The sequence below is a fragment of the Symphalangus syndactylus genome, chromosome 21, assembly GCF_028878055.3.
Source record: "Symphalangus syndactylus isolate Jambi chromosome 21, NHGRI_mSymSyn1-v2.1_pri, whole genome shotgun sequence".
Lineage (NCBI taxonomy): Eukaryota > Metazoa > Chordata > Mammalia > Primates > Hylobatidae > Symphalangus > Symphalangus syndactylus.
In genome coordinates this window covers 66,629,317-66,653,564 of record NC_072443.2, presented here as the reverse complement: position 1 = coordinate 66,653,564, position 24,248 = coordinate 66,629,317, and the positions used below count along the sequence as shown (strand labels likewise).

Here is a 24,248-nt window from a genome sequence, read left to right as displayed (position 1 = left end):
AACACTCCTACTAGAAGGATAAAATATGAAATATAGAGATTTGATTCTTTAAAAGATTTGATAGGTTATTTATTTCCCAACTAATCTAAATAATCTTGGTAGCTTACAATGGACACCTTGTTATGTGCTTACTGACCATTTCAGGGTTTTTTTTTCTTTCCTTTTATAATTGCTTATCCTTGTGCATAGCTTTTTCTTAGAGGGGTTATTCTTTTTCTACTTGATTTACAAAAGCTGCTTATAGTGTCATTACTAATTCATTTTATTGCATATATGTTTATCATGGATACATATGTTGTCATATAAGTGCTTTAATTTCAAACCAGTTCTATCTCCTAATCTTATACATTTTTTTTTCCTTTTGAGACAGAGTCTTACTGCTCCCAGGCTGGAATGCAGTGGCAGGATCAAGGTTCACTACAGCCTCGACCTCCCAGGCTCATGTAATCTTCCCACCTCAGCCTTGCAGGTAGCTGGGACTACAGGCATGTACCACCATGCTCAGCTAACTTTTTTTTGGGGTGGGGTGGCGGGAGTGGGGGAGATGGAGTTTTGCCATGTTGCCCAGGCTGTTCTCTAACTTCTGAGCTTAGGCAATCCTCCCATCCTCGCCTCCCAAAGTGCTGGGATTACAGGCATGAGCCACCATGCACGGCTAACCTTACACTTGAAGGTTTGCCCTGATGCCACCCTTAGAACAACTTTCCTTATGATTTCCCTGATTAACCCATATAGTATTCATTTTGGTATAAAGTGCAGGGGAGAATATATCTTTGTTTCTCTCCAAATGATTAGCAAATTGCCTCATATTTATTATTATACTAACCCAATCTTTCTCATTCTAGTTTAAAAATACATATTTAGGCCCCTTTGTCAGCTATCAATAGACCTATGTTACTTATAGTGGCATAGATACTGGAATGTTCAGTTATTTTATCTTTATAATACACTGTAATATCTAATAGGGCAAATATCCTCACCTCCCTCTTTGAAAAACCATCCCATCTCTCCTAAGCTTTTTGTTTGTTTCCAGATTTTTTATATCTATTTTGTTCTACAGTCAACCTTCAACTTTTCAGAATGAGAACTGCTGATTAGTACCCTCAAGTGGGACTATGCCTCATGATCCCACATCAACAAAGACTATGATACCGACCAAAATGCCACTTTATTAATTTTTAATTAAAAGTTATTGTCAGAGGTATTGGAATAACTCACATTCTTTAATCAGCAGATTATCTTACTATGGTAAGTCAATGATTTCTTTTCACTGAGAAATTTTCATCTTAATTATTTTAACTCCATTAACTTCATTCTCTCGTTTTATGCAGTACATGGGAAATTATGATTGGAAAATTTCCTAGTGAGCAGAGAATCAGATGATGATGACATAAATACATAAAAATGGAGAATTGAATCAGAGTTACCCTGATGCATCCATTACACAATACAGATGGTTGAAGCGGTGGAATCAGAGTACTTGGAGTGTGTGGCACAATGTTCACTGGACAATAGACAATGAATGCTTAGATAGGCACTGGTGATATTAGCTGTAGTATTAAATCTGTGCTGCTTTGTCAAGTAAGACTTCTGGTGGCTGTATTCATCAAACAGCCCAGTCTTGCTATTTCACTGAGTGTTTTCTCTTTGTATGGCTTTGCTCACATAAGATTTAGTCCCTTGCTACTCAAACATGATCTATTGACCAGCAGCATCAGCATTATTTAGGAGTTTGTTAAGCTGTCAAGTACCACCCCATATCTACTGGATCCAAATCCACATTCTCAAGTGACTCATTTGCACAGTAAAGTTTGAGAAACACTGACTATTCCATAATGAATTGATCTTATAGTTTAACATCCAAAACAATAATCATAAAGCCCTAGTTTCAGATTCATAGGGACACCTTACTGTGGCCTCCATATTATGACAATAGTAAGCACCAGGATTCATGAATAATAAATAGCAGTACCCCCATTTAATAGTCAAAATGCAAACAGCCATCTATACCTAGCAACAGGTCCTGCATTCTAGTTACCTGGTATGGTTAGGCTTATGTGTCCCCACCCAAATCTCATCTTGAATTGTAATCCCCAGGTATTGAGGGAGAGACCTGGTAGGAGGTGGTTGGATCATAGGGGCAGTTCCCCCCTGCTGCTCTCATGATAGTGAGTGAGTTCTCACAAGATCTGATGGATTTATTAGTGTTTGGTAGTTCCTCTCTTGCTCACCTCTTCTTTCTCCTGCAGCTTTGTGAAGAAGGCCGTGTTTGCTTCCCTTTCCATCATGATTAAGTTTCCTGAGGCCTCCCCAGCCATTTAAAACTGTGAGTCAATTAAACTTCTTTCCTTTATAAATTACCCAGTCTCACATATTTCTTTATAGCAGTGTGAAAACAGACTACTACATTACCCTTTCGAGTTATGGTACAAAAACATTGTCAGTGTCAAGAAAATGATGACAATTCACAATTGTTCCATGTTTGTACATATCTTTTTTCTTATTTCTCCTAAAAATAATTTAAGAAAGATTCTCATTTTGCATTTCATGTCAAGTTCTGAAGTTGTCATATTCCACTGTACAGCTTTCCTGAGCTTTGTGTGACTAATCCAACGTAAGTGACAACATTGGTTTCATTTTTAATAAGTTCTTAAGTCCTTAAAAAAGGGGAGAAAAGAATAGCTAAAGAAAGCAAGTCTTCTAGAGGAGAAAATGACATGATTCTTAAATAAGGTTTTGCTAGAGTAACCTCTGTGTTATTTAGTGGATCTGGGACTCTGAAATTCTGCCAAAGAATTCTTTGTCTCTCTAATTCACTTGGTTAGCTTTCAGAAATGCTAACAACTATTGACTAGACTTTCACAGTATGTCAGTCTTTCCAAATGAAGAAAATGGAGGGAAAGTGAGCTGAACGTGTTCTTTGCCTAGGGATGACTGTAGGATGTTTATTGACCAGTTATGTCATTAACCACTTTTTATTTCAACTGACTAAGTTCTTCTATGGTGTATGAGTTAAAAGCTAAAGTTGCTTAAAAGTATTGAGAGAAAGAAAATAAAACAAGAAAAATGCCTAGAGGTGGTGTGCAGTTGAAGCTATTTCTGTCCTTACAGAGTAAAGCATATTATTTCAAAATGTTCAAGAAATATAGGTGCCATGAATTTTCTGCAAAAATACAGGCACAGAAATCAGAGACTTGCAAACACTACACTTTGAACTGCCAAAACAAAAATAGCCGCACGGCAACATCCCTGTCCTTTTATTTTTGTCAGTGAATCTAGCCTTGAAGAAAAAGTGTCAGGTAAAATTCCAAGGGCCATCTGTGACATCACAACAGGGTTTTAGGGTAGAAGATAGATAGCAGTTCTGTGGATACAAGATCCCTATAGAAGTTCTCTCACATTGGATAACATATCTAATTCAACTTCATTAAACTCCATTAAACGCATTGTGATTTGCGCATAGTAAGTGTTTGAGTAATATTTTGTAGGAAGAAAAAAGAAAGAGGAAGGAAGAGGGTTAAAATGTTCTATTAAATAAATGGGAGTGTTCCTTGTAATACAAGAATGTCATTTCTACTTCCAAGACCCACTCCTTGTCCCCAGACACCGTAAACTTTCTCAGTTGTTCACAGTTAATAGAGACTATTGACTGAGAATCACAGAAAAGCTTATTGATATCATGAAGCTCACTGAGGTTGAAGAGCAAAATAATGAAATATCTCAAATCCTCTCAAAGGAGCAAAGTTATAAAAAGCTTCATATAGAGATGAAGATCACCCTCTCACCACATTGCACCATTTTCTTTAAGCTCTACACATAACCGCCAACTTCCTCCTGCCCCTATCAGTAGCCATGACTATGGGACACAGAATGAGCCTGACTGCAAAAATGAGCTTTGCACTGAGTTCTGGATGTTTTTCCTGATGGTCTCACTTGATAGCTTCATCTTTTTGTTTTACGTCTTCTTGGCATATTTGTGTTACCCAGAACCTCCCCATTAAGGTTCCAAAATTCTCCAGAGGAATGTGGGCACTCTCATTTCCTTAGAATTAGGAAAGTTATATTGTGTTCTCCTCCATGTCCTCATAGCCAGGAAAAAAAAGTTAAATACATTAAAAATTACAAAAATGAAGCCCACATTTAAAATAACTTGAATTAAAGGAATGTAACTCTATGTAACTCTAACCATAAAAAAGACAGATGAAATGTTGTAAGGCTGAAGAATGTATCAATAGCAAATAAATTAACCAACAAAAGATACTAACTCAAGGTTAATAAAAAGTAGAAATGTCATGTATTAAGGGCAGGTTCTTGACCTATGCATACCTAATGTTCATTTTTGCAGAAGTAAACTTTTTTAGATTACTTATTTTTATGAATAACTTTAATAATACACACTAAGTTTTGAAAAGTAGTAAAACCTAATAATAACCATAAAATTCTACTTAGCTTTTAGTCATTTATTTCTATCATGGCTAGTACAAAACTTGCCTCTTGTATTTATGATAATATTTTCTCAGTAACTTAAAGCTTTTGAGCATATATGAAAACAAATCATCGATTTAGAGCTACAAAGATGCTACACACAGAGGCCAGGTTTTTGCAATTTAATTCTGCAGACATGGTCTTCATCACATATTATACACAACTATTAGGTGACTCGGTGTTTTCTTAACAATGTACTGAGGATCAAAGTTGTTATAATGTCATTTCTTCCACTTCATGTCACCAGAATTGGAAAGATTTAAATTGTGCATGAACGAGTAACACCTACACTATTGGAAGTTGGTTAATCAGATATCTACTCTTGGTACCTTATCCCATGGAATGCCCACCATATCCCAATATAATGCTCTCACAGATTAATGTTCACACAGATGCCTATGCCATGACCTTCAGAACCTCAGATTGTTTACCTACCTGTATGTGGTAGACAATGCTAGCTCTCACTAATGTTTTCAATTCTAGTATACCAAAGTAGATTTCCCAGAAACATTGCAGTGCCTGGTTCTAGAAAACTGGCTGGGAATGACAGGATGTAGATGTTAATATGTGTCTCTCCAAGGTCCTCTTTTCCCGCCACAGCAAAATGTGACAGTCTCCTGCAAAATGGAGATGCTACAAACCTAGAATGTTGAGTACCACATGGCAGAGAGTTGCCCTGGAGAGTCACCCAGACCCAGACTGTGAAAAAGATTTTTCGATTGTCTTAAGCCACTACGATTTTGGTGATTACTCCAGTGCAACCTAGATTTTCCTGACTAAAACAGTAATACAAATCTTTTATTTTACTACGTTGTATTCTTATATCTAGTCCCATAATGACAGACTTCTGCAAAGTAACTTGCTGGGATTTCCAGAATAGTCTGTCTTGATAGAACATAAATTTCCTCTTATATGAAGGTAACTCCTTCATCTCTGACCTCTTTTCTAGGCTCTCAGCAATTGAGATAACCTGCCCAAATTGGAAGAATATTACAATCAGAAGGGGGAAGACATATCTGGGTCCTAATCTGTGACATGTGAATATTTCAGAAATATTTCTGAATATTTCTATTCACATACTTACATGAGGGTCTTTCCCTGTGTCCAAGTAGGATTTTTGAGTTCAACGTTTTACTGATATTGTTCTAACATAATTTTCTGCCTACTCGTGCTCTGCTGCAAAAATGGGTCACTCCCCAGGAACTCTAACTAGAACCCTTTTTACAGCGTTTGATATTAGCAATTGGCTATTCCCTGCTCCTGTGACAGTATGACAGGTTTATTCTGGGATGATAAATTGAATGGGTTCATCCTTATTTCACACACAAACCCCCTAATGAAAAGGTTAGCAATTCATTGTTTGAATGGAGGATGGATTGGAGAGAACACGTTTGTGTGTTTTTGAGGGTGCCTGTGCTTTAGATCCCTCAGAGAACACTCAGAACTGGATGTCAGCATTTATTCTGTGAACTCTTTGGGTGTTTTCTGTTGTTGTTGTTGTTTAATCATAGCTTAAAAGAAGTGGGATTCAGTTAGATCCTATTAGCAATTTCTACTGACAACTTTCTCCTTTTTTCTAAGCCTAAATTGATACTTAATATAATAATAATTATTTTTTGTATGGGTATGCAGAGGTGAATACTGGAAAAGGTGTTCTTTGAAGAGGAACATGATGCCTATTATTGATCTGAGCCGGGTAAAATTATCCATAGAATCTTGCTCCCTCGAAACTCTGAAAGGCCATTTATTCCCAAGAAAGATCAGTTGACACGGACTTTTATCACTCCAGGAGATGCTAGCTTCACAGCCTAAAGAGAGAATTGTTCAGGATCTGGAAAGATGAGACCCTTGCTGTCTTTGTTTCCCTCTGTCCCAGCTTCTAATACTGTGGGCACCTCACAGGAAAAAATAGAAAAAGAAGACTTGATCAAGCTCCAGGTATGGAAAATGTTTTCACAATTGTAAGATGAGAAAGATGTACAAGACTGAAAACACATGCCTTTAATGTTTAGAAAATGATCTTCCTCTGAGGTTAACCTTTACAGTGTTTCCTGCATTTCTCCTCTAGTCTCATACTTGATCTCAGTTTGTATTTACCATGTTTTTAGCTTTACACACTGTAGTAGGCAGAATAATGGTTCCCCAAAGACGTCCAAGTCCTAATGCTGGAAACTGTTAACATGTTGTGCTACTTTGCAAAAAGGACTAAGCAGGTAGGACAAAATTAAAGACTTTGAGATGGAGAGATTATCCAGGATTATTTATTTGGGTCCAGTCTAACCACATGGGTCCTTAAAATTTCAGAATCTTTCCTGGCTATGGTGAGAGAGTAATCTAACTATGGAAAAATTGCCAGAGACATGCAACATTGCTGTCTTGGAGACAGAGGGAGGAGGCCATGAGAGAAAGAATATGAGAGGTTTGTAGGAAGTGGAATTGGCAAGGAAACAAATTTTTTCCTAGAGGTTCCAAAAAGGAACCAGCCCTGACATCTTGATTTCAGACCAGTGAGGCCTATATGCGATTTTGAATTACAAAACTGTAAGATGATAAAACTGTGCTGCCTTAGGCCACTGTGTATGTGTTAATTTGTTACATCAGCAATAAAAAACTAATACATACACAAAACTGTTCAAATGAGTTCTTATTATTGTATCTTGAAAACATCGTCCTTTGCGTTATCTATTTTGGTTAGTTATTTAGAAGATGAGATTCCAGTTTATCAGATTCCAAAGCCTATGTTTATTTCTTTCTGTTTTTGTTTTGTTTTCCCTACTTTACTGTGTTGTGTCTCATTTGGTATACAAAATTAATCATGCATTGGTTTCAATAAATTAAGCATCATCATTCAGATCTGACACATTTGATCAGACAGCAAAGCAGCATAAGGCTCAGGTGAAGAGAAGATTTTGAATGTGGTAGACCCCTCTAGAACTCTGGCTCTGCCAGTTACTATCTCTGTGTCATTTGGCCACTCAACTTCTCTGAACTTCAGTTTTTTCATCTGTAAAATGAGAATAATATTTGTAGCTGTTTTGTAGGGTGTGAGAATTACTGCCTTAATACATGCTTTTGAAGATTCTTAGCACACAGCGCTTAATAATGCTAATTGTTTTTATGGTGGTGGTTATATGTCATTATGATTCGAGTCATGTCCCACACATAAGCAAATAAAAGGAAGATCTTTTTGATTAATCACAGTTTTGTGGCCTCAGTATGGATTCTCTTTTTCAAAAACGGCTTTTCGTTTTATGCTGTCTGATCAGCGTTTTATGAGTCTCCAGATCACCGCCCTTGGGTGTTCACAAGTTATTTTATGTTCACCATCCTCCTTTCCCATCACAAACCTTGTGTTCCCAGTTTCTGAAAGATTCCATGCTTTACTCTAAATATCTGATAATTGACTTGCAAAGAACTGCTACTTCTTAGTGAATCTCCACCCATGCAGGTAAAACCAGAACCCTCTATTAACACAACACTCATGATGTCTTTCTCCTATTTTGTACAATTATCTCGACGACAAACAATAACCAGGGCCCTTGTAACATTACAACAAAATTACAACCATCCTGAAAAACTTATGGGAAAAACGCCTGATTCCTCTCAGGGACAAATAAATCCCAGACTCAGGACAACTTTGCTCACTTTGATCAGCATGGGAAATTTTTATAATGGAAAAGCCAAACATCATTTCCGTGAGGAGTTAGAGACTCTCTAGACCTGACTTCTGTTTTAAAATCATATTAACAGATTCCTTTGACAGACAGTCTCAGGATGTGATCCATTTATTGTAAGTCTATTATCACTGTGGAGTGCAATGATTAGCAAAGTCTTTGTAGCTAACAGGAGATAAAGATATCAGTGTGATGGCAAATTTAGAGAGCTGTGAACTTATTCTGGTTTTCCTTGTGGCAGGGCCCAAGAGCACTTCCTTCTCTCCCCTGCTATTTAATTACATGTATCTCATACCAATTGTGCAATTTGGGCTGCAGAACAACTATACTTTTGCTGGTTAGGCCAGGCTGTATTTTGTTAAAAAAATTTAATGTAGTAATCTGAGTTCTATCTACAGCAAAAAACTGAGCTTTAATAATCACAGCAAAAAAAAAAAAAAAAAAAAAAAAAGAAGAAGAAGAAGAAAATAGGTAGGCTTCTGAGCAAATCCCGTTTTTTATAAAAAGAGATCTACTGGGAACTTTCTGCTCCCTTGTTGGCTTCTACATTTAGAGGAAGTTTCTAAGAAAGAGTAGGAATGATCTTTGGAAGAATGTAAGGAGAATGAGTTTATTGGTTAATACATTAAACCTGTGTACTTGCAAAAATGGAGCTATTTGGCACGCTGGCCCAAAGAACTTGAGTTTGAATCTTTACAACACTACTTAGAAACTGTGATTTTAGAAAAATTAAATACCTTTTATGAGTTTCAGTAATTTCATCTGTAAAGAGAAAAATACTACCTGCTCTATTCAACAGGGTTGCGAGAATACAATAATACAATGATCAGGATTTTATGAAATGTAAAGTAGTCATTTAATTTGAGGGTTTTTATTTTTACTACATGTAAAAATAGATATCCTGTTTCTGGAACTGAAAGAGACATTTTAGGTTATCTACACTTAATCCTTAATTTCACAGTGCAAGAAATCTATCTAGAGATGAGATGAGTCAACCAGGTTTGAAGAATGAGTCAGTGGCAGAAGGATACAAGCACATTTACATTTTTAGCTAAAAGACACAAGGTCTTTCACTTACTACAAGCAGAAATAATAATTCCCAATTCATTTGGTAAAGCCAGCATTGCCCCAATAACAAAAAAAATTATAAGAAAACTACAGACTAATAACTTTATTGAATGCAGACACAAAAATCCTGAACAAAATGTTAGCAAATCAAACTCAGCAATATATTAAAAGGATAACAAAAACCAAGTTGAGTTGATGCAAGTAATGTAAGGTTGGTTGAACATTTACAAATCAGTCAATGTAATTCATCACATTAACAGAGTGAAAAACACACAATCATACCAATACATGCAGTAAAAGAATTTGACAAAATTCAAACCCATTCATAACAAAAAAGAAAACCTTTCAGAGAAGTAGAGAGAGCAGGTGTAATCATGGGGTGATTTTGGATGACAGTAACATTTAAATAGGTAGACTTTGAGTAAAGCAGATTGTCCACAATGTGGGTGGGCTGCCTCCAATCACTTGAAGGCTTTAATATAACAAAGACTGACCTCCCCAGGGCAAGCTGTTGGTGAAAGATAAACACATAGAAAAACAGAACAGAAAAAAAAAACACCTAGAAATAGACCCACATAAATATAATAAATTGAACTTTGACAAAGACATAAAGGCAATCTGATAGAAAAAGGACAGTCTTTTCAACAAATGCTGCTGAAAGTATTGCGTGTCTATATGAAAAAAAAAAACAAACCTAGACACAGACCATACACTTTTTACAAAAATTAACTCAAAATGAATCATAGACTTAAATGTATAATGCAAAATTGTAAAGCTTCAAGAAGAAACTGCATGACCTTGGGAGGTGATGTGTATTTAGATGCAATACAAATGTCAGGTTTCATGAAAGAAACCATTCATAAGTTGGACTTTATTAAAATTAAAAATCCAGAGCCCATAAAAGATAATAAAAACAAGTCACAAATGTGAGAAAATACTTAAAAATCACTTGTATCCCAAATATAGAAAGAACTCAAAAATTAATAATAAAAAAGGAAACAATCCAAATTTTTACATGGCCAAAAGATCTGAACAGACACCTCACCAGAAAAAAAGTTATGGCTAAAATCCAAAAAACTGACGCTATCAATTGTTGGCAGGCATGCAGACCAGCAGGAATTCTCAATCAATGCTAGCAGGAGTGTAAAATGGTAAAGCCAGTTCGGAAGACAGTTTGATATTTTCTTACAAAGCTGAAATCGATTTACCAACAATTGTACTCCTAGGTATTCATCCAACCTATTTGAAAATTTATGTATATACAAAAATCTGCATGCAATATTTATAGCAGCTTTATTTATAATCACCAAAAGCTAGCAGCAACCAAGATGTCCTTCAGTAGGAGAATGTATAAGCAAACTACGCTCTATGCATGCAGTGGAATGAGTTATCAAGCCATGCAAAAATGTAACGAATTAACGCGATTGTGAAGTGCAAGTCAGCCTGGAAAGCTACACACTATATGGTCTAATGTATATGACATTCTAGGAAAGCCAAAACTGTAGACAAAGTAAACAGATCAGTGCTTGTCAGGGTCACAGGGAGGGTTGAATAGGTTAAGGACGAGGGAGGCAGATTTTTTAGGAAAATTAATGTACTCTATGATACCATAATGGTGGATACAGGAAACAGTTCATTTGTCAAAATCAACAGAACTCTACAGCACAAAGAATGAAATTTAAAGAAAAAATTATTTACGCGGCTAGGGGACTCCAAGATGGAATGCAGACTGACCAAAAAAAAATAATTAATTGTATTAAAAAAGTATGGAATAACCTCACTGAAGAGGGTAGGAGAAAAGATACTGACTTAAGTAACTTTGTAAATAAGTAGAAACTATAAGACTGAAAGCAAAAAACTTTTCCTAAGTACTATACTCTGGGTAGTAAAATTGTTTCCTATGGGGGTTCAGGTTAACTATTCTGAAACCACTATACATGTATGCTGAAATGGAACAATTAAGTAAATTGCCTGCAGATGGTGGGAGATAAATTTCTTGTTGTTGGAAGGAAAGGCTATAGAGAAGCAAATGGGGAAGGCTAGAATGATTCATGTGATACTAGATCAGTTTGAGACATCAGTATGAACTCACATTGATTTAATGTAAGTACAGTTGGAAGCATACACACAAACACACAGACACACACACACACACACACACACACACACTTCCCAATTGAAAGGGCCTGGAATCTACCACACCCTAGCAGCGACAATGAACCTAAGATTTTGGTTTCTAGTATCAATTAAAGGGACTAGGGCTCTTTGAAGAAATGTCTGATTCTAGGTCCAGAACAAGGACTATATAATCTGAACCTGGAGGTTTTTCATAGTGCTAGAAAGCAAGGCAGTACTGAAGCACACACACAACAAAGGGACACATGAATCAACCTAAAGAAATCCCAGTGGCCAAAGCTGGGACAATTTGAGCAACAGAATAAATAATGTGGCATTATTTTATAACCCAAAGTATAAAATATCTATAAGCCCATGCTGATATAAATAAATGATTGCATAAACAAATAAATAGGGAAGACAAGGTGCCTCTCTCATACGGAAGAATCCCAAATGCTTTATGTATAACTCTCATCAAGGGGGTGATGCAGAACTCCCCACCCTTTATGTACAGCTTGAGTATAGTGACTTCATTCCAGAGTGAACAATATGGAAAAGAGGGCTTGGAAGAGTAACTTTACAAGGAAGAAATCTGACAAACACTACTTCAGTCAGGTGATCAAGTTCAAGTCAATGATGAACTTGATCATTAACAATGATAAGTCATGTTGATAGCACATACCCTAATGTGATGTGATGAAGATGGCATTTTACCTCTATAGTACCCCTCTATAAAACAATAACATCAATCTAACCACAAGAAAAACATTAGCTGAATCAAAATTGAAGGTCATTCTATGTAATGCTTGACCAATACTTCTCAAAACTGTCAAGGTCATCAAAATCAAGGAAAGACTGAGAAACTGTCACAGCCAAGATATTGGTGCATTAGTTCCACCAACATTATTGGTGCCTCAACACTGGTGCATGAGTTGAAAAATGTACCACACTAATATAAGATGTTAAAAATAGGGGAACCTGGGTGTGGGGTATAAGGATTTTCACAACTTTTCTGTAAATATAAAACCATTCAGAAATTAAAAGTTTATTTAAAAAATATACATGCTTTCCACCACTTAATAACTGTGGTATCAACTGTATTACTTTAAACTCTCTGAGAATCATTTTCCTATTTGCAAACTAGGATAATCCTGCTGCGAGGATTATAATACACGTAAATTCCCTATCACAGTGCATAGCACACAGATGTTAATAAACATTAGTTCTTTTTCTTCGCTTTCCACACATAATACTATGCATTTCAAAATACATCTGTTCTATCTTTTTAAAGAAGGGTTCATTACTATTTTGAATAAAATCATTTTCTCAAAAAGAATATTTAACATCGTGGCACAATTTAAAAAATAGTTTTTGGAGATTCCTAGTATATCTAAATAACATAATTGCAAGGAGCAAATACAATCTGTCGCTATTTTATGATAACTTTTCTGTAGTATAAAATGGACTGTTAATTGCATAAATGAAGTTACAGCTTATCAAATTAGGCCATCAACATTAAGCCTATGATTGATTCCCTTTTTGGGGACTGGAGCAGGAAGATGTAAGGGCCTATTTAGAGTTGACTAAGCTAAGAAAGATACCGAGGAATTACATGAGGACGCAACATTTACAGAGACAGCTTCAATATAAGATATGCAAAGATGCAAATTTAAACATTACCTGGAGAATTTCAGGGTGTAAGACCACAGAACATTGTTTCAGCAAAGGGAGGAGTAACATGATACAGTTAAATAAGAGAACACTCTATCTAGAAATAAGTTTGAAATGCCTAAGGTAATAGTACCTGCAAGCTCATAGTATTACAGAAATAATTCCATTTTTCAGAAATAACAACCAAATTTGCATGAGGAATATCCAAAGTTGAAAAAAATTGCCTGGTGTTGAAATATGCATTTTTATTTCAATGTTAAATTTTTCCAACACCTGCTTTAACTGTCTCCAAGTGAAGATGTATATATGTATGTATTTTATGTCATAAAATATTAGAAAAGGAATTATACTTGTAAAATGACCAATATATTATATGTGAGAATAACTTTTAACTTTTTTAAAAGACTTCCATATACATCACTTGTTTCTTCTCAACAACCCCATTTTGAGTCACATTTGGCTCCATTCCCATTTTATAGATAAGTGAATGTAACCTCAACTAACTTCATTCCACAAGCACTTATTGTGAAACTACTAAATGCCAATGCAGTATGCTGGCTGCCAGGTGTGCATTCCTAAATAACACTGACATGGTCCCCACCACTGGGAAACTCAATTCCAGATGACTTTGTTTTATCATGTCGCAGACCACCCTGACAGATTAGTGGCACTGCCAGATTAGTGGCTACTGCACATCTGATAGGATCCCCAGAAGAGGATGCTGTTCCCAAACACTTGGGCATGTCAAGCTTGACCTTTCTAAAAGACGTGTGACAAACTGGTGATAGTACCCCAGAAAATGTTGTCTCAGCTCCCTGTTAATCTTTCTTCTCTTCAAACAGGGATCCCAGCAGTGCTCAAGCTCAGGATGAAAAGGGAGAAAGTAAATTTTCGTCTCTCTTCCACCATGCAAACCACCCACCAAATAACCCAGCTTTCTCAAATGTTTAACATGGTAGTAAATTTATCTTCCATAATTTTAATGTATTTTGGAATGAAAGATTATCTTTTGGTCAATGGTTAGGTCTATTATTTACAAAGAACTAATTTGACCAATATTTTCAAAAGCCAGACAATGGCAAGTTGTAAGTGGTAATGCAATTATTCCCTTAAATCCTAAGACAAAGGAGAATAAATGCATTTATTCACATGAACACATTTCTTATTATGGTGTTTGAAACTCACACTTTTTATTTTAAGGCATATATTAAAATTGCAGCAAGTCATTTGAGCTTTGAAATAAACATTTCAGGATGATAGATGTACACTTGATAAAAAGCTGACCTTTGAAGTACATATCTACATTCATTAAAAAATGGAAAGATATTGACAGAGTACAAACATTTTTTTTTCTTTTTTCTTTTATTATACTTTAAGTTCTAGCATACATGTGCACAATGTGCAGGTTTGTTACATATGTATACATGTGCCATGTTGGTGTGCTGTACCCAGTAACTCGTCATTTAACATTAGGTATATCTCCTAATACTATCCCTCCCCCCTCCCCCCATCCCATGACAGGCCCCATTGTGTGATGTTCCCCTTCCTGTGTCCAAGTGTTCTCATTGTTCAATTCCCACCTATGAGTGAGAACATGCGGTGTTTGGTTTTTTGTCCTTGAGATACTTTGCTGAGAATGATAGTTTCCAGCTTCATCCATGTCCATACAAAGGACACGAACTCATCCTTTTTTATGGCTGGACAGTATTCCATGGTGTATATGTGCCACATTTTCTTAATCCAGTCTATCATTGATGGACGTTTGGGTTGGTTCCAAGTCTTTGCTATTGTGAATAGTGCTGCAATAAACATACGTGTGCATGTGTCTTTATAGCAGCATGATTTATAATCCTTTGGGTATATACCAAGTAATGGGATGGCTGGGTCAAATGGTATTTCTAGTTCTAGATCCCTGAGGAATCGCCACACTGTCTTCCACAATGGTTGAACTAGTTTACAGTCCCACCAATAGTGTAAAGGTATTCCTATTTCTCCACATCCTCTCCAGCACCTGTTGTTTCCTGACTTTTTAATGATGGCCATTCTAACTGGTGTGAGATGGTATCTCATTGTGGTTTGATTTGCATTTCTCTGATGGCCAGTGATGATGAGCATTTTTTCATGTATCTGTTGGCTGTATAAATGTCTTCTTTTGAGAAATGTCTGTTCATATCCTTCGCCCACTTGTTGATGGGGTTGTTTTATTCTTGTAAATTTGAGTTCTTTGTAGATTCTGGATATTAGCCCTTTGTCAAGGGCTACTCAGATGAGTAGATTGCAAAAATTTTCTCCCATTCTGTAGGTTGCCTGTTCACTCTGATGGTAGTTTCTTTTGCTGTGCAGAAGCTCTTTAGCATAATTAGATCCCATTTGTCAATTTTGGCTTTAGCTGCCATTGCTTTTGGTGTTTTAGACATGAAGTCGTTCCCCATGCCTATGTCCTGAATGGTATTGCCTAGGGTTTTTATGGTTTTAGGTCTAACATGTAGGTCTTTAATCCATCTTGAATTAATTTTTGTATAAGGTGTAAGGAAGGGATCCAGTTTCAGCTTTCTACATATGGCTAGCCAGTTTTCCAAGCACTATTTATTAAATAGGGAATCTTTTCCCCATTTCTTATTTTTGTCAGGTTTGTCAAAGATCAGATGGTTGTAGATGTGTGGTATTATTACTGAGGACTCTGTTCTGTTCCATTGGTCTATATCTCTGTTTTAGTACCAGTATCATGCTGTTTTGGTTACTGTAGCCTTGTAGTATAGTTTGAAGTCAGGTAGCGTGATATCTCCAGCTTTGTTCTTTTGGTTTAGTATTGTCTTGGCAATGCGGGCTCTTTTTTGGTTCCATATGAACTTTAAAGTAGTTTTTTCCAATTCTGTGAAGAAAGTCATTGGTAGCTTGAAGGGGATGGCATTAAATCTATAAATTACCTTGGGCAATATGGCCATTTTCACGATACTGATTCTTCCTATCCATGAGCATGGAATGTTCTTCCATTTGTTTGTGTCCTCTTTTATTTCATTGAGCAGTGGTTTGTAGTTCTCCTTGAAGAGGTCCTTTACATCCCTTGTAAGTTGGATTCCTAGGTATTTTATTCTCTTTGAAGCAATTGTGAATGGGAGTTCACTCATGATTTGGCTCTCTGTTTGTCTGTGATTGGTGTAGAGGAATGCTTCTGATTTTTGCACATTGATTTTGTATCCTGAGACTTTGCTGAAGTTGCTTATCAGCTTAAGAAGATTTGGGGCTGAGATGATGGGGTTTTCTAGATATACAATCATGTCATCTGCAAACAGGGACAATTTGACTTCCTCTTTTCCTAATTGAATACCCTTTATTTGTTTCTCTTGCCTGATTGCCCTGGCCAGAACTTCCAACACTATGTTGAATAGGAGTGGTGAGAGAGGGCATCCCTGTCTTGTGCCAGTTTTCAAAGGGAATGCTTCCAGTTTTTGCCCAGTATGATATTGGCTATGGTTTTGTCATAGATAGCTCTTATTATTTTGAGATACGTCCCATCAATACCTAATTTATTGAGAGCTTTTAGCATGAAGGGCTGTTGAATGTTGTCAAAGGCCTTTTCTGCATCTATTGAGATAATCATGTGGTTTTTGTCTTTGGTTCTGTTTATATGCTGGATTATGTTTATTGATTTGTGTATGTTGAACCAGCCTTGCGTCCCGGGATGAAGCCCACTTGATCATGGTGGATAAGCTTTTTGATGTGCTGCTGGATTCGGTTTGCCAGTATTTTACTGAGGATTTTTTCATTGATGTTCATCAGGGATACTGGTCTAAAATTCTCTTTTTTTTTGTTGTGTCTCTGCCAGGCTTTTGTATCAGGATGATGCTGGCCTCATAAAATGAGTTTGGGAGGTTTCCCTCTTTTTCTATTGATTGGAATAGTTTCAGAAGGAATGGTATCAGCTCCTCCATGTACTTTGGTAGAATTCAGCTATGAATCTGCCTGGTCCTGGACTTTTTTTTGGTTTGTAGGCTATTAATTATTGCCTCAATTTCAGAGCCTGTTATTGGTCTATTCAGGGATTCAACTTCTTCCCGGTTTGAGTGCAACATTTTTAAACAGTCCTTTAGCCTGTCCATTATTCCAAATAATTAGGTTGGTGCAAAAGTAACTATGGCTTTACCATTAAAAGTCATAACTGGTTTGATTCATTTCATTTATATTAGTTTGTCAGTTCACTCAAAATGGTTAAACTCCTGCTGATGTGCAAGCACAAAATGGTGTCATTGACTTATTTGGGTTCTCAAGTATATGGTAAACAACTGAAAATGGGCTTCATGGCCCTTTCACCAACTAGAGAATTAAGCATCCACAGGGGAGGAAGTGGTTTGAAAAAATAAAAGCACAGCCAAGCCAAAAATGTGTTTTGATTTTTAAGTGCAAAGTCCAAATTTGTTTTCGGTTTGTCTCTAAACCTCTTTCAGAGTTTTTCTCTTAGAACCTCCCTTTCCCCTGTGGGATCATACTGAACAATGTTTTGACATCTCAGTCATTTCCATAACAACAGATTACAGAAACAAGACAAGCAGTCAAACAAGTAAAATGGTTTGAATTTAAAAACAGTTCTGGATCACTAGGAAGACAGACATGGAATTGTACCCTGCTTGTGGAGAGAAAAACTACTGATCTTTTTTTTTTTACTGTTGATAATTCATTGAAGGAGAAACCACTACGACTTCGAAATTTACTCTTATTGTGCGTTTTTTAAAAGTTACGTTGTTCCTGATATCTTTATACATTTTTAAATTCCTTTCCCACCTGTCTTTTCTTCCTGCCATTCCATCTCCTTGTGATTCTTGCTAAATTTGCCAGTTGGAATGTGAAGGTTAAATTATCAGTACTGATGTGTCAATATCACTCAGAGAAAAGGGTGCCAATATTTCATCCTAGCAGTCATCATTCCCATAAAAAAAACACACTTTGTTGAAAACAAACTAGCTGATTATACAAAACCTCTACTAAGATAATTGGTTATTCACATTTACAAAAAATTCAATATAGTCAAAATGTTAAGGAAGCCGAATTTATTGAACAGTTTATTCACAACGATTAAACCTGGTTGAGTACGTATGCAGCGTCAGCGAGTTACTCATAACGGGAAGAGCATGGCTTCTGGAATGTAATAGACCAGGATTCAAACCCTCGGCCTAAAATGTACATACTGTTAGCATCAACTATAAACAAAACTTATATATAAACTCTGAGCCTTAATTACTACATTGAGAAAATGAAAATAATACCACCAAAGGATATAATCATGTGCTGTTAAACCAAAAATTTGAAAAGCCCTGATCTGCAGCATTTGTCAGTTCCATGGTGTAGTACTCATACCATGTCCATTTTCAAGCTAGCAACGTAACATCAATGAATGAGGACTTGGGAAGAGATGCACAGAATCAGCCCTCAAGAGCCAGGATGAATCAGTTTCAACATAGAAAGTTCTTAGACCTAACAAAATGATCCTTAATCTTAAACTTGCACAGTAATAGTCATTCAATAAATAGTTTTTATTGTTAGTATAACTATTAGCCAAATTCACAATGATAAGTAGCCTATCAATACATACCTGATCCAAAAAAACAATGAAACATCTAGACAATAATTGAAGTTCTATATCATAGGTACATATGGAATATTACTGACCTTGGGCAACACTGTCACCCTAAGCCTAAAATTATTTTACTACTTCTTTTGAACACAATGGAGGAGTTAAATCATGTGGATATCAGCTTTTCTCAGTTGATGTTTCCAAATTATTCGTCCCAGATTATCAAGATCCATTGAACTGAAAACATTGCAGTGGTGGAGTCAGAGCCATGAGAATACTGAAGGTATGTTTCAATGGTTGATAGCTCCCTTATTATATCAACAGTGTGGCAGGCAATCCTTGCGTATAGAATCAGCATGGTGTCAAAGTATATTGGCTTACCACGTTTATGCACAGGTTATCATAAACCAGAGATTTATTATGGGAAGAAAGTAATATCCAAACAACTGTACATGGCTAGAGTGCTTCCCCCTTTTATTGTGTGCTTGATAAATCATTATGCCAGTGAAGATAAAGTAAAATTTATGTGTCCCTCAAGTGTTGTTGTCTGTAGCAAATAATGCTGATTGAACTATGCATCAAAAAAATGAAAGTTTATAACCTCATGGAATACATGCAACTTTGTCTGAATGAAAAATGGAAGGTTATAAATCGTAGATAACCACATTGTGAAATAAAATATGCAAGACCTCCCTTAGATTAGATGGAGTTCTGTCCTATGTATTTGCTTGATTGTATTTTGGCAACTATAATCTTTATGGCATAGCTGGTAAGGCCAATCATGAGGAACTCAGCTCCAAATGTATACTAAGGATTTATTTTAGTCACCTCTACTTCTCTTCTACTTGGGGTGGGGGACTCATAAATATGGCCCGCCCATACATTGAATTGCTTAGTGAGCCATAGATTTAAGCTGAGAAAAGGAAAAGTGACTCATATATTATTAAATTTCATAAAAGCTATTAAATCAGCTAAGGAAGACAATAAGAGAAAATGAGTTTAAGAAAAACTGAGTTTTTTGTTTTGATTTCACTTGAGGAAGAAAATATAGATGCAAGAGCTGGTTTTTCTGGAGAAGTTTCCATGTTGCATAAACATATAGAAGAAAAAGCTAATTCTAAAGAAAGAGAATGCATTTTAATCTTTAATCACCTTCTTGATTGTAATAGGCCCAAATTTGAATGCTTAGACAATAGGCATTCCTTAGGAGGTAAATATCAAATACCTGCTTTGTATGAAAACAAACAAAAAAAATGAAAAAAGAAACTGAAGAAATGTAGGGTAAAATGGTAGATGAGACACAATCCCAAGTTTCAAGGAATGTGCAATCAAGTTAGGGAGCAAGGGAGTAAAGCAGTATATCTAAACAAGGCAGAAGACAAGTGTTGCAAGAGAGCTACAAACACTGCTATATGAACTATCAAATTCGCTTGTGGAATCTGGTTAGGATTTTAAAAGAACTGACTGTTACTGGTCCATGAAAATAAGATAGAATTTTAATAGATGACAGTTGGGGCAGGAGAAGATCATTACAGTTGGAAGATATAGCAAAAGAAAACTAAACATGGGACATAAAGGGAATTTTTTTTAGAATAAGAAATTTTCCAATAAGCACAAATTCCAAGTTGCATTAGACTTCCAGGACTGGTTCAAGGTCATGAATGCCAGGATAACAAATCAATAAACAGTTAACTTAAAGAGTAGGAGACCGGTCACATGGAGCATGACTCATAGAACTGAAAAGGAAGCCTGTCTAACATTTCTGTATTCCCCTTGGGCTTTCAGAAGTCCTTCTTGATCCCAGCTCTCTAAAAAGTAGGTCAAGGGGTTCAGATGCCATAAAAAATATAAGCAGGTTCATTGTTCACTTGAGTGAAACTCCGGCATACAGTCTGTAGGAAGTAATGAGAACCTCCTTACTCCAATTATCATTATTCTCCCCATGTGAAAAAGCTTTCTTCCTCCTTGCCCGGAGCCTGTATTTCTGATGGAGTTTCCAACAGTGCCAAACAGCAAGGCATAATTCCATTACTCCTGGAACTATTCTTACATACTTATCCCTGCTGATATTTGTGATCTGAAGAAGGTAGTTTGAATACAGATGAGCCTATATAAGTTTTGTTTTGCATCATTTGACTAAATTAAATTCTAACCAGAATAACAAAACTCCATTTTTAAAGTGTTGTACTCAAACATGGATTTGGTCTAGTTATGATGTAGCTTAGCTCATGTTGCTCATAAATATGTGTAAACTGTTCATTATCTCATGCCTTCCTAAATCCCTGGCTTGTTAGAATAATCTAGTGAGAAAAGATATATAAGAATTTTGTAAAATGTAAAATTCACCAGTATTAGGCTTGTTAGAGCAAAAAAAAAAAATTTCTTGGTTTGTAGATTCAGTAGCAAGATTATTGTAGGTTTTAATAAGATACATTCAGTGTGTAACTTCCAAATGAGAAGAAATGTAAAATTTTTATCATCTGTTTGCATATGATTTCAGTTTTTCCATGTAAATAAATGTGTATGGCTTGCCCAAGTTCACATGACTAATTACGTATAGAACTGGGATCTGACTTTCTTTACAGCAATTCATCAGGTCACTTTTTCCTACCATAAAAATCTTACCTGCTTGATAATACAAAACACTGCTATTTTTCTTGCTTCATCTAGGCTCAAGTTTCATAGTAGCACGTACCAAAATACCAGATTAACTAGGTCATCCAAAAAATGGTCTTTATGGCAAAACCATATGTAAGCCTTCAAAATTCCAAAATGTATTTTAAATACTACTTACTGAATCATCTTGCAATTAACATGTACCATTCTGTTTGCAGTTCATAGCACTTTTATTTTCCCTGAATGCTTTACAGAACTTTATAGAGCTTTATAAAACCTCCATCTTCTTGAGTACAGCATTCTTAGGGATGAATGATATTTGTTACTGGGTGAAATTCAATTGTCTCCATTTTATTTGATGTTGCTAAGATAACCTCACACTCAAAATCACATGAATCTTGTTATTTTTAATATTATTTAGAGGAAAACTTTTTTTTTTTTTTTTTTTTTAGCAAATGTGGTTTTTTAAAAAATAAAAATAGCAAAATTCTATTTTGGACTATCCCTCCAGTGGTTATTTTCTTAGTTTCAATTGACTGTTTGCAGTATGCTTTCTCTATCACTTCCCAACTTTTATCTGTAAGATTAAAATGGTTGCTGTCACTTTAAAAGTGAATGCACCACTAGGGAATACAAAACTTTAGCTATTAAACTGTGAAATCCATAACACCATTAAATAATTTAATTACATTGAAAATGATCATGCATAAATATAATGATTTTATAACATAGTCATATTTTACATTTATGAAAAGTATATATTGAGATAACCAGAAATATGCAAATAGACATAAATATATATTTATGTCTAGTAAATATAAGGCATGTACCGTATGTACATCATACATCAAAAAATTTGATATGATAAATATCAAAATAATGAATCTAAAACTATTTCCTAGAAAAATGTAAGTAAAATGCCCTTATAAAAATATTTTTGAGGCAAAAATCTAAAATCATATTTTAATTCAAAAAATGCACACACACACAAATTATCTATGCCCACAGTTCACTCATTCTATTATTGTTTTATTTTTTCAGTGATCTATCAGGGGCCTTTATAGATTCTGAATACAAGCCTTTCATATTGGGAATATTATCCAGCTATGTGGCTTGCATTTTCACCCTCCTAATGCTACGTTTGATGAACAGTTCTCAATTTGATGAGCTCCAATTTATCAATCTTATTTTGAATGAGCTTTTGGCACCTTAAGAAATATTTTCCTCTCCTACCTTATGTGTTTGATTAGAATGATACTGTCCACTAGTCACGCGAGATTACAGAGAACTTGAAATACGGCTAGTCCAAAGTGAGATGCATGCTAAGTGCAAAACACACACGGAATTTAGAAGACTTAGTATGAAGTAAGAACGTGAAATACCTCAAATAATTTTATATTCATGAAATGTGTTTACATTGCTTACCTTTTCATTCATTTTGTCCCTCTTTGCTATGCCTTTATTTACCAAATTAATCAGTTATTTTAAATTCTTTGGCTTCTGACTCTAATATCAGTATCACTTGTGGGCATCCAAGGTTTGCGTTCTTTTCTCTTTTTTTCTTTTTCTTTTTTTTTTGAGACAGAGTTTCACTCTTGTTGCCCAGGCTGGAGTGCAATGGTGCCATCTCTGCTCACTGCAACCTCTGCCTGCCAGGTTCAAGTGATTCTCCTGCCTCAGCCTCCAGAGTAGCTGGGATTACAGGCATGTGCCACTACACCCAGCTAATTTTGCATTTTTAGTAGAGACGGGGTTTTGCCATGTTGGTCAGGCTGGTCTCGAACTCCTGACCTCAGGTGATCCGCCCACCTCAGCCTCCCGAAGTGCTGGGATTACAAGCATGAGCCACCACACCCAACCTGTGTTATTTCTTGATACTCACATTTACATCTCTCTTTTCATGTATAAAAATTAAATTTTATGCCATGTATTATATATAAATGAATCATAGAGACTTATGGTATCTTCCACCAACTAATAGTTCAACTCTCCTCTATTAAGCAGCGAGTAGAGGGGGTGGTCACTTTAATCCACTAAAGGATTGAGGTGGGTCGGGGTGGGCTGCCATTTTAGTGGTATGTCTCTGTTCCTCAGGTGTGGTGGTACTTTTGTTTGTGAACCTGGCATGTCTCTATCTTCTCAGCTCTAAAATGACAAGATTGCCTTTAGAGATTGGAGCTTAGCCCTTTATCTCCTACCCTATGTGGGCTTCAAAATATGCAAACATTTCATTTAAGGAAAGTCTCACCCTCTACAGGAACTTTGTTTCATAAGTACTAAGACACAACAGCAGCTTTTACTCTGCTTTTCTGTGGCCCCAGCTACCCAGAACTCAGAAAACATCTTGCAGAGATAACTGGCCCTAAGTTTGGTTCTCCTTTAGTTTCTCATTCATCAAGCCAGCCTCTTGCTGGTTTCTCTTTTCCGTGATAAATCCTCTTCATGGACCGAGACTTATACTTAGTGCAAATTCAGAAACAGCAGATTCCCACAGGTAAAAATAGTTGGTTATTGTTAGTTTTCATATGAACGTCTTCTCTCATTGGAAGTTGTGGTAGGTAGAATTTTAAGATGGCCTCCAAGCTTTCCTACCCCTGGTACACATGCCTTGCCTATCTCTGGGCCCTTAGTTATGAAGGATTTTACTCCTGGGACTAGGTTGATGTGGTTTGGCTCTATGTTCCCACCCAAATCTCATCCCAAATTGTAATCCTCATGTTTGAGGGGAGGGGCCTGGTGAGAGGTGATTGAATCATGGGGGCAGACTTCCCCCTTGCTATTCTCATGATAGTGAGTGAGTTCTCGTGAAATCTGGTTGTTTGAAAGTGTGTGCCACTTCCCCTTCACTCTCTCTCCTGCCATGTAAAACGTGCCTTGCCTCTCCTTTGCCTTCTGCCATGATAGTAAGTTTCCTAAGGCCTCCCAGCTATGCAGAACTGTGAGTCAATTAATCTTCTTTTTTCATATAAATTACTCTAAGTTAGTTCTTTATAGCAGTGTGAAAACAAACTAATACATAGGTTATGTTATATGGCATGGTTAACTTTGAG

The 24,248-nt window shown here is 36.1% G+C and overlaps 1 long non-coding RNA gene across 1 annotated transcript; it reads left to right on the top strand.

Annotated features, from left to right (window-relative positions):
- Positions 1-3,399: 3,399 nt before the first annotated feature.
- LOC129471531 (uncharacterized) lies at positions 3,400-6,904 on the top strand. Its single transcript, XR_008653624.2, has 3 exons — positions 3,400-3,462; positions 6,275-6,423; positions 6,790-6,904. It is a non-coding gene; the product is annotated as an uncharacterized lncRNA (long non-coding RNA).
- Positions 6,905-24,248: the final 17,344 nt, after the last annotated feature.